The sequence below is a fragment of the Halichoeres trimaculatus genome, unplaced genomic scaffold (assembly GCF_033239565.1).
Source record: "Halichoeres trimaculatus isolate MK-OKI-2021-1 unplaced genomic scaffold, fHalTri1.1 fHalTri1_scaffold_7, whole genome shotgun sequence".
Classification (NCBI taxonomy): Eukaryota; Metazoa; Chordata; class Actinopteri; order Labriformes; family Labridae; genus Halichoeres; species Halichoeres trimaculatus.
In genome coordinates this window covers 14727588-14739813 of record NW_027437185.1, presented here as the reverse complement: position 1 = coordinate 14739813, position 12226 = coordinate 14727588, and the positions used below count along the sequence as shown (strand labels likewise).

The 12226-nt window shown below is 39.1% G+C and overlaps 1 long non-coding RNA gene across 2 annotated transcripts in view; it reads right to left on the bottom strand.

The window, feature by feature from the left end:
• The window catches only part of LOC141793833 (uncharacterized), a 50430-nt gene extending 38478 nt beyond the window's left edge, over nucleotides 1-11952 (bottom strand). Inside the window, exons 1-2 of one of the 2 annotated variants that reach the window (XR_012598440.1) lie at nucleotides 11724-11952; nucleotides 11348-11521 (exon numbers count right to left, since the gene is read on the bottom strand). This is a non-coding gene — a long non-coding RNA (uncharacterized LOC141793833). The remainder of the gene's footprint in view (nucleotides 1-11347; nucleotides 11522-11723) is intronic. The other variant, XR_012598439.1, reaches the window with a different exon arrangement.
• Between the last annotated feature and the right edge of the window lie 274 nt (nucleotides 11953-12226).

The following is a 12226-nucleotide window of genomic DNA, read 5'->3' as shown; positions in this document are numbered from 1 at the left end:
CAGTTCATCTGTTCTTAGTTGTTTTCAGTTAAGAAACCACTGTTTTGAACTTCAATTTTTTGTGGGTTTCATTTTTATTATAATTTGTTTTTGGAGCATAACAAGCTTAACAGGGATATCAAGGGTTACCAGGGGGAGATTTAACTAACGGGCGATTACAGCAGGCCATGCTGCGGAGCATGAGCTAACACTGACAAACTCACCTTTGACACTCTTGGGTTATCTAAACAGTCTGACAGCTCATTCCCCTTAAGTCCTTCTCCTGCAGGTAAATTCCACAGTTTAACATCAACACTATCAAGTCTTTAGTGTAAAGCTGCTCACTTTTGTTCACAAGAACCACTGCTACCCCCTTTAATAAGTTGAATCTCAAGTTTTTCCCTGCAGCACTGGTATGTAGTTTTAGTTTAGTCGAATGCACAATGTCTCTCAGGGTTTAGTCTTGCACCAAGGGTAACCCACTGGGATGTGAGCAGACATAACTCTGAAAGATCTGCCACATGCTCTTTGAAGCCTGTTGGCAGATTTTCTGGTCCTGAAAGACGTTGTACCCTTAATGGCCAACAGTCAGCTCAGACTTCAAATATCAGCCCATGCATGGTTATATCTGTCAGCAGAAGATAAAATGGCACATTTCCCATATCTAGAACCACCACGTTGTCTAAGTAGACTTTTTTAAGACGCACCAGAGAGATAAATGTCTCCTTTTTCATAAGCCATAGCTGTTTTCTCAAGTATTTAATCATAACAGTAATGTTCTGAATAAAGAGTGTGAGCATTTGAAGGTCGTCCCTGATAGATCAATAAGTCCCCTGGTGGTACTGTAGTGACTACAAAAACTAAGGCACCACAATGTCTGCAGTCTCTCGCTCCCAAGGGCCTGACAAGCATATGTTTGTGACTGTGTGAGTATTTAAGCAAGTATTTGTCCCAATGTTCTCTTGTGCATCTCAAATCATAGCCTGTCAGCTTCTGAAAAACTAACTTCTCCTGACCTGAGGTTGCAAAAGCAAATATGAACTCAAAAGATGTGCTGCAATCTGTTTTGAAAGCCAAACGAAAATACAACAAACATATCTTCAAACATGTTTTACCTAAGTAACATTCCATCTTCTGCATGTCTCCACTACAAAACTCCATACATTATCTAATTTGTGAGGACTAATCATTTTATTACAGCCAGCTAAACTCACAGTCAGAGAACATTTCCTGTAACCGTTGATTTTATGATCGCAAACTCTTGGGACAGTCACTGTTTAACTTTCAGCTCTTTTTTTGAAGCCTATTACTGTCTTTGGAGCCTCGAGCAGTGATATAGACCATAAATAGGGACAAGTTCATGAACATTTGACATGGGGTGCAAGTCAGCAGTCAAAACTAAAAATTATCTGTGATGTGATTTGTAATGTGAACCAAATGTGCAACCAGGATATAGGAGGAGGATGTAGGGGTCAAGGGTTGAACGCACAATGACTCATGTCTTTAAAGCTCTTTGGGACATGAACATACGTACATGTAAAGGAAATTGTTCCTTTTGTTTAACTATGCCTCATGGAACATGGGTAGAAATGGCACGTGCTAACACGTTTTTTAATATAAGCAGGGATGTAAGATGAATGTCATAGACATTTTACCAAACAAGCTAGGGCTTGTGAGCTAATATGCTAGCACAGCAGCTAAGCTGCCTGTGACAAGAGCTCTAAAGCTCTGAGTGTTCAGGAGATCTACTCTGCTATCAGCACACAAACAGATTAAACCTTGTTCAAATGGCTTAAATGTCATCTCCACATAGCCTCTAACTTGTCAGTGCTCAACACCGTGACATTCAATGTCCCAAACGACCTCTGCAGCTTCTGTTAGCAAGTGTTTTTACAAAAAAACTGAACAGGACATACATTTTGAAAACAAAACTTCAACATCTCTTCAAGTTTCTGATAATAATTATGAATTTTCAGCACCCGAATAAAGTAATCACTGAAATCAAGTGAGGGGGCTTTTGGAGCATCTGAAAATGCATACAACTTTTTGCACCTTTTGGAATGGTGCTCCTGTATGAGATTAAAAAAAGGTATGAATTAAAGAAACAAAGCTTTATGTGATAACAATCCTGCGGTAAGCCGTTTCACAGGAATGAAAGTGAAATTCTTTAACACTACAGCTCTCCTTAAGTGATGTAACATCCATTAATTTACCACAGTTCCCCTTTCTTTGACTCCTCATCTCTCTGTTTCTTCAAAGGTCAGCACTTTCAAGTCAGATCTCTAATGAGCAATTATTAGGAATTCACGTCGGGCAGAGATTTGAAGGCAAAATTTGTCATTTTAATTCCTGGTGCTAGTGTGATCACCCTGCTCTTCATTTGCTTCAGTAATCTTTCAACATGGAGACTGTGACATTTAGGTTGCCTCTCAGTTTTTTGGTCCTTTCTTTCTGTGGCAAATGACACACTTGTTGCCCAGAGCTTCAGTGCGCGGCATGTAAAGAGCCGCCCCTCTGAACAGACGAGCTATGAGCTGTATCCATCTGTTTGAGGTTTTCTAGGATGAAAAATGAAGTCTGGCTTTGGTTTTAAGGAGGGCAGTGCAGCTTTTATAGCAAGCACACGGGTGGTCAGACGATCAACAGGGAGTGTTGTCGTACTTAATTTAAAGTGTCAGCCTCACATTAAAGTTGTATTTATCTTCATGTTGCTGCTGAGGGTGGATTGGTTTTTATTTGAATAAATGGGAACGCTGACACAGGCCAAAGAGGGAGCAGTACAAAGAGAGCATTTATAATGTTCCTACTGTATTTTTTCACTTCTAATGGGCCAATTATCTTCAAAATAACACTCATAATCGTCATCCAAGTAATCAATTTACCACAAGCCAGCTCCAGACATTGTCTTTTTAATGGTGAGCTTTTGTTGATGGCTTTGTAATGTAGCACCAGCCTTCAAAGTACACCTTCATGCTTACGTAATGCTGTAGCAATGTTCAGTTGCGTTTGAAAAGCCCTGGAGGGGGATGAGAATATAAAGTGTTTTGTGATATAGTGTCTTCTAAGCTCTTAGATTTGACCTTTGATAAATGTGGCCATCAAGCAGCACCTTTGCTGCAATAACAGGCTTTTAAAAATCAAGTCTGTAAAATGGAAACTTGCACTAACCATTCTTCTTTTTGTTATTATAACTCACAGGACTGCTCTGTAGCCAAGAATGATCTCTGGAGATTGTTTGACAACATTTGAGCCTTCACTGACCGGCAAATGTAGTGAAACGGCCGGCTTCCATTAAGCTATGTTTCTTTGAGTGAGTGATTCACGGGATTCTCGTCATCTGAAGGAGACAAAAACACGTGAAGTGATGATTGCCACATTTCTACAATATCTTTATGAGAGTGGAAATTCCTTATTCTGTCCTGTCTTGTTGGACCTTGTCAATGCTCTCTTTATCCTTTTGACACTTGACGACCAAGCATTCCCTGACATACTCCCAGGGGTTTACTAATTAGAGACAAATATGCCTGTCAGTAAAGTAAACTGAGGCCTAAAAAGGTAACACATGGATTAGGTATGATGAAGGGCTGCAGAGGAAAAGGTGTGTGTTTGTGTGTTTGAAGTGGATTATGTTTATGTACCAAAGATGTATAAAACAGCCAACAGAGCTGCTGAGCATTTTGAATGGAAGCTCTGCATAATATTTATCCACAGCTTAGACAAGTAGAAAATATTTAGCATAGGCAGAGCTTTTGGCATTTGCTTCTGCTACATCAGAAAATCAAGTTGCCTGTAGAGATGAATAGGCGCTCATACCTTTGTGTATGGCAAATATCCAAAGACAATAACGCTGAGCCTGCTCTGCACCTTTAACTGGAAATCTGAACCCTTCATCACATTAAATGTCCATCTCCAACACACGGACAAAATTTTGAGCTGATCAGATAAAACACTTCCTGTTTGACTTTCACTAAGAGCATGAGCTCTATATCTGTAGATCTTGGAATGACACACATGCTGACCAAATTTTGAAGGTAGAACATGCTCTCAGGATGATTTTTCTTCTTAAACAAACTTCAAGGCTGAGTTGTGGAAGCCAATTTGCTCAATCCGTGGGTCGTAAATGGTGTGTTCATGGGCATATTTAAGCTGCTTCATGTGTGAACTTCTTCAATTAAGAACATTCTCTTTATCATAGAACTGATCTGAAAATGTCATTTCAACCCCCTGTGATCAAACACCTTTAATCCTTTTTACAATTTATGCCATTTTTCCAAGTTTTCTCACAGAGCTATGAGAAAGTGTGACATGTCCTTACATTGGCTTGACCCAAACAACTTAAAACAATAACATGAGAGTAATTAACATAACACAGTAAGTAACATGAGTTTCTAGGCGCCGCCCTGTTGGCTATGGCTGCCTTTTGCAGCAGCTCTCTTCTCTGTCCGTTTCTTGTAATTTTTTTTCGTCTCTTCTTTGTAATCTTTGTATTAGGAGTGGATCATTACTTTGTTTATCTCATTTGTTGGTCATGGAAACCAAACTTTTTGTAGTTTCAGAGATATTTTTACTACTTTTTCTCCTGTGTTTGTCTGGAGATCCTACATGTAACCACGGCTGCATTGTTTACATGTGAAATCAGCTGTTAGCAGTCTGTAGCATGTCAGTGCTAACTGGTACAAGGCCTGATGTCTTCCCACAAGGTGAGGAGAAGGAGGTGAGGATGACATGCTGGTTCTCAGGTGTGAGCTAAGAAGTGACGACATGGACCTGTCCTTCCATCCATCGTTATTGGGAACGTAAGATCTATCTCCAGTAAGATGGACAAGCTAGCTGTGCTAACCCAGCAACAGAGGGAATACCAGAGGGCAGAGTAGCATCATGCTATTCACAGACATGGCTAATGGAGGTAACAAAGGACACCAACGCCACATTGGAAGAGCTTCACCTGCTGTGAGCAGACAGGATACAGGAGACAGAGATGGAGCATGACTGAAGAAGCTCAGTCCTGGACCCTGTGGAGGTGGAGACTGGCTGAACTGGAGAATGGTGGACAAGCTGTCATCATCTATTTTCTTATGGACCTTTTTGCACTTTCTATACACTTCCTTACTTTTGTTTTCTTAATTGCTGCTGTGACTTCAATTTCATTGTACTTGTTACAATGCCAATAAAGTTCTATTCTATTCTATTCTATTCTATTCTATTCTATTCTATTCTATTCTAATCTCTTTCATACTTTTGACACAATGAGCAAAAATTTGTTTGTTAGCTACAGTGGTCATGGTAAGTATCCTGATATTGTTCGCAAGATCAAACCTGGTTTCCTCACCCAAAAACAGCTTTATTGGCCCACCTGCTATGTTAATTGTGGACATTTTGCAGTTGAGTATTTCAGCTAAATGCTAAAGAAATATGTTGTTTGTTTCCTCCATATGGATCCTACTGTTATACTTCTGTGCACTATTAGGTCCCGTTTACTCAACAGCGTTTCACCCCAAAATGCAAAACTGCAGAGAAAAAAAATCTGCGTTTACACAGAAGCGCTGAGGGAAAGAAAAAGCCATAGTAAGCATGCCAGGCCTGTAGGTGGCGCTATAACTGTCTTGTCCAGACGCAGCTTTTGGTAGATCCCCACCGAAAAGTTGGGCCGATCATCTGGCGTATTAGAAAATGTTAAGTGCAGAAGTGATGCAACAGATTGACATTTTGTTAAAGATAGTCAGCAGATTGAGCAGCACAACGCGGTGATCTGCGACGATTGTAACAAGGGTTCTGTTGTACTGTTTGATGCACCTGCATAAAGCGGGGTGTGATATCAGCGTTTCAACTGAAAACACCAGCTTGCTGTTTACAGGACAATGATGGCAGCAGTGTTTAAAAAAAATCCCTCTGGAGGCCGTTTTCAGAAGTTTGCATTTTAGGTCGGCTAAAATGCTGTTTCCATGTAAATGAGAGGCTTAAATGCAACAATACTTATATGTTTCACACTAACACGGTGGTGTGAATGGCCCCCTAGGAGTAGCATTGACTTCAATCCAACACTAAATCACTTTAGAACCCCATGTTTGTTGTAGAAACTCCTCGGTAATTTATATCTGATAAACATATATTTGCATGTAATATATAAAAATATGGAGCATTCTTAAAGCTTTGTACTGCAGAAATTTAACTTTTGAATCCAACACTAGTTTAAATAAAACAGAACCTGACAGACCTGTTATTGGAGCATACAATCCAAGATATTTACAGCTTCATATTCAGGTCATGGTCACACTGTGCTTACAACATGACACTCCACTAATAAAAATCTAAACTGAGTGAAGCCAGAGTTACAAATCAACCTGAAACTACTTCTAGTTTCTTTAAAAACACACACTTCCTAATCACCAACAATAAGCTGGAGATAAATCTGCTCATTTGTGTGTGCTGGTGTGTTGGTCTATTATAGCAGTCAAGGATAATGTCTTCAAAGATGATTTGTTTTCTATGTGAAGGACAGAGCAGGGTACAAAGATGAGTCAGAGCTTGGTTGTGCGTCCTAAACTGCAGTGCAAACATGCCAACGCCTTCTCATTCAGGTCATCGAAAACCAACACTTCCTCCCAACTCTGTCTTCAACAGACGCAAACAGTGACTTAGTTCCACGTCATTCAGGTGCACATGAAAATGTGCACAGCATCGATTTAGCCAAGAGGGAAAAAAATGAAGCTCATCGGGAAATGTCATATGAATGATCCCAGCATCATCAGTATTTTAGTACGGTATTAACAGCACCATCACCTTGGTTTTCTGAACAGATGTGATGTTTTGGCTCCAATAGTTTCTTCACACATCAGAACGAATTTACATCACTGTTACTCTCATGACGCAGTGCACACATACACTAGCACTCGACTTGGGCATCACACCCATGTATATTAACGGTTACCTGAGTAAATTTGGTGAGCCATTATAGCATTAAATGTATTTATTTATCTTGGAGATCTGACATGATTTGCTATCATTTAATTAGCATGCTGTCTGCTTGTTTTTCTCCTCCTGCTCCTGTATGATGACAGACACACACACACATGCACCCTCGGGTGATCTGTCTTAGTTTTATGTCGGTTTTATCAAAGCAAAATTAGTTTGGACCACCCTGATCCAGATGTAAAATTTTCAAATAAATTTTACAGAATCCAGATTTCTAGTGCTCTAAATGAGACAACGTACCAGCTCGGTAAAGAACAACAGGTAGAGGAGCCAACATGGGGTTAATAGTTTCTTTTACGTGCCTTCATCTGAGCCACAACAAATGAAAAAAAAAAAACATGTACATCCACATACATCGTGGATATTTTGAAAACTAAATTGAAGAGAGGCTAAATGCTCAATAGTAACAGATTGAAAAATGTTCGTTAAAAACATACATGCATGTATTGTACTGCACAACATAACTACCAGAGGCATGTCCCTCTCTGTGATGATGCTTACGATGTTCCCGATCCTGTTGAAGAACCAGATCACATTTCTTCTACGGTTTCATGGGAACCATTTTGCCTCAGCTCACCTAAAATAAAGTCGTTCCGGGGCCACAAATTCTATTTTATCTTCATAATAAAGACAACAAAGTGTATACAACTCTATGCATAGTTAATATCTAGTTAAAATTTTATTTTTATAAAATTGTAAAATTGTACATGTGATGTCCAAGTTTTTTTTTATTTTGATGCATTTGCTAATTTTTCAAAAAGTGTTTGTAATTTAAAAAAAAAAAAAAAAAAAAGAATTTCAAAAATTGCCAAAATTATTTTAAAAGTATTTAAACCTTTAAAAACAGCAAAAACCAAGGGCTTAATTGGTAGTCTATGTCTGCTTTATCTATTTTATCCTTGTAAGGATTAAACAAGTCAAGTGAAAAACATAGGTAAAAGTTTATACACCAAGTGATACAATCGTTTTATTTTTTGACCACCAATTTTAAAGTTTTACTACTTTTTTTTTCCTGAAATCCACCTTGAAATCCCCCTGTTGGGATCAGGATGATACTGGTTTTGGGAATCAAAGTTATCCATATCCTAAAGAAAGTTCTGAACACAAACTGAAGGTTTGACCCAGGTTAAAACTGTGATCAGTGTACCTGATCAAATCCAATTTCAAAATCCTTCTTTCCCTTTTGAATAAAAAGTTGATCCAATGTGGTAACCAAAATCTGATCAGATTATCTTAAAACAACTGTCCCATTGTTCTTGAATGTTTTGATTTTTCATGTTTGTCATGGCAGCAGAAAATATGTAACAGGTAAAATGGATTAAAACTCTGGTTGTTTTTTAAAGTAATTTGATGAACAAAGTTTTCAGATACACAGTGAGAAAGAAAGAGGCGCAGCAGGCTGTGTGTGTGTGTGTGTGTGTGTGTGTGTGTGTGTGTGTGTGTGTGTGTGTGTGTGTGTGTGTGTGTGTGTAAGTGTGTGTGTGTGTGTGTGTGTGTGTGTGTGTGTGTGTGTGTGTGTGTGTGTGTGTGTGTGTGTGTGTGTGTGAAGAGGGAGTAGGTGTGTGTGGCTGAAGGCTAATGCAAGGTGACAGTCAATTATGTTATTTGGGATTTACTTATTTATTCCCAATTAAGGATGCCTTTGCTGAAGGAGACAGAGGTTTTACTGATGGTGTTTTATTGGATTCCATGGTGAAGTTTATTTGTTCAAGGAGAACATTGTTGGTGAAAGAAGTTTTGTTAATTGTTTACACAGATTTCTTTATGGTTAAGTTTTCAACCTCATATTCAGTTTTACTTAATTCTTACAATCAAAGCTTGTTAAGTACAAACAGCCCTCATAGTTTTTTGGGTACATGTCTGCAGTGGGGGGATTAGAGAACAAAGGTTGTCTTTACACTGTCACCTATAAATTTGAAACAAAATATTTTCAACATGTTCACATGAAGTAATTATGATAACGTGATTTATTATTTCAAAGTGCACATGACTTGATTGTCTGCACTAAGTTCATTGCATTTTAATAAAATGACCAGAAAGGGATTTTCACTCTGGGGCCCCACTTTGGACAGTAGCAGCCTTGGTTGCTTTTTATCTTGTGAGATGTGGAGGACTGAAACAGAGCACCGGTTTACCCTGTAGTGAGAAAGATAACGTGCTGCGAATGCATGTTCTTCAAACTGTGACAAATCCATCATGTTCACGGTGAGTTCACTGTTTGCCTTTTCCCCGCTGAAATACTTTGAGTAAATATGTAAAAAAAAAAAACATGTTTGTGACAGGGAGGAAATGACATTTAAACCGTTAAAGGGATAGTTCTGTGTTTTTTGAGTGGGGTTGTTCGAGGTACTTGTCAACAGCACATGAAAGAATATGTATGCGTCACATTCAGGAACAGAGAAAAAGCTAATAAGCTTTCTGACAGCCTGGTAGACACTAATAAATTTCCAATTAGACTTCATACATACCCTAAGCATAGTGCTTTGGTTAGACTTTGTTATGGTAGAGCTGACCTCTTCTGGGTGGTTTCTGACAAAGAGGCCGGGCTGACTGGGATACCCTGTGGCTGTTAAACTTTGTATTGACAAGTACCTCATACAACCCCGCTTTTAAAACACCGCAGCATCCCTTGAAGGTTTCTGTAAAGAGAAGACTGAGGCAGCTGTGGCTCAGGGGGAAAGGGGGTTGTCTCTCAAAAACGGTTAGTGGTATGATCACCAGCTCCTTCAGGCAACATGCCAAACTGTCCTCAAGCAAGATTCTGCACCCTAAGATGTGTCAGAGGGTATAATTAACTGTGCAACTGTGATTATCAGGCTGTTGGACACTTAATGTGGCAGTCTTTATCATCACTGACTGAATGAGTGTGAAGAGGTGAAGACTACATGTAGGGTAAGAGTGCTTTGAGTGAACAAAAGGATTAAAAGTAGTGAGCAGGTGCAGCTCAATTACCAGTAAAACGTGAGTACAAAAGCTGTGGCCGTTGTGACCTGAAACTTCTAGAGCTGTTTGCACTGAGGGAACAAGGCTCATTATCCCCTATGCAAAGTGCCTTACATGCTCTGTGCTGTCTATTTTCAGTGTGGGTCTGGTTTTGCTCAAGGTTTCTGCCTGTGAGGCAAAAATTATGGTTGAGAGTTGTCATGTATTAAGATAAGGTCCTCATATTGTGATGTGTTGTAGAAGTGTTTATTGTAATGTTTTTTTAATGGATCTTAGTTATCGTATTGCTCCTGTCATCTGCCCCAGAGACTAAGGATAAAAATCAGCCATCCGTGGCTAAACCAGCATGTAACCCAGGTCATGTAGCTATGTTATATTTATCTTAAGTGTGTAGTACGATGGGACAGGGCCTGAGTTTGTTGTCAAACTATTATAATTAATACTACACTTCTCTTTTGAGTTCTTTCAATACTTGGATTTTAACTGCCTCAATTAAATTTAATATGGACACCACACAACTGTACTTTAAATGCAACAATCATGTGACAGGTACTTATTTACAATAATGAATTAATAACATTTAGCAGCTCCCTTTTCAAGAAATAAAATATAAAACAATACTCAAAAACCAATAAAAGCAAATAGAATATCCAGTTTCTTTGGTTGTTAAACCTATCCTAAGGTTCCAAATGTCTTTACCTTTATTGTTAGGAAAAGAAAATACCCTTTAACAGTTTTGAGTTGTACCAAATAAAAAATAATCACCTCTTGTATGTCTCTTACACTAGGAATTACCCCCTTTATATGACTAGTAGCAGTGGGGGGACATTTCGGATATACTCAATATATCACGTAATTTTTGCACTTGAGATGTATAAAATGAATAAAACCATTGAGTTAATGTTTTTACATGTGGGTTTGTAATACTCTTTCAAGTTTAACTTCCTTTACTTTCTGCTGGTGCTCCTGTTACATCAAACAGCTCAATCCCCTGCCCACCTACAAAACTCTCCTGCATGCAAATTTTTGTATTAGGAGGAGGGAAAAAAGTTGCTTGCAGATCTCGTCGGTCGCAGGTTTAAGATTTGCAAATGCAAATTTTAAAAATCCCACAGAAGGGTTTGCTTGAATCTTTCTACAGGTGTCATTTTAAGCATCACAGCGTTGTATTTAATACTAATACAGTGATTTAGAAAATAAATCATATTATTGAGACGTACATATTGTGTGTCGCCATATAGCTTAAAATATCAGGATAGTGATTTTAGGTCATATCATGGAGCCCTTATGACTGCTATGATCAACATACTCCTTGAGTTATAAACTGAACCCTGTTGCAGGCCTGATTCCAAGCTGGGTTGAGTTAAGGCCTAAAAACTTTAATGGCTGCTGCACTCTGATACGAGCAGAAAACACAGCACATGCGAGCTCAGTTAGTTTAGTTATTACTCACAACTTCCAAACGAATCGGCAGGTGGGGGATGGTAATCACTGGGAGGCAATGGCGGTCACGGGGGCAATGACAGTCACCGTTGAGCAGTTAGCACACAGGGTCACAGGAAGAAACAACCAGCGTTGTCCATCCGACCAGGATCACCAGGAAAAACCACTCGAACGTTCCTCTCTCCTTTAAACATAAGAAGCATTACAATATTACCGTAACGGTATGATATCAAGGCACATTCTTGCCTTCCAAACATACGACAGTTACAAAATGAAGTTAGCACACAAGATAAGCTAACTAGCAGGTCGCTAACTGACGCTTCACATCATGTCTGATCACTACAACGGTAAATAACAGCACAGAACAAAAGGCAAACACTTATTACCATTTTTGAGAAACAAACAAGGTGTTATCAGGGCCACGAGTAGTCGACCTTACCGATTAAAATTGAAATACTCTCAGGAACACGCTGTTCGTCTCTCCTCTCTCAACCTCAGCTGTATGTCACATCATAGCTGTCAACTCTCATGCATTGGCCGTGAGACACACACAATTAATTGGCTTCACACGCACTCACGCCATACCCCCGATTTCTCACGCTAAGAGTCCGTCTCGTCTTCAAAAATAAAATCGATTCTATCTGTTTTCAAATCCATTCCATTTTTTATAGCGAAGAATACCCACATCAATAGAAATCCACTCCGTGATTTACTGGTTACCAACAGAAAGCCACTTCGCATGAAAATCCGTTCCACTTTATCACTTAGGGAATACAAATATCAATAGAACTCCACTCCACATCTTCCTGGTTTCTAGCATCATGTAGCCACTTGACTTAGGATCAATGACTTAAAGGTAGACATCAGGAGGGTTTTATTTTTCAAAGAA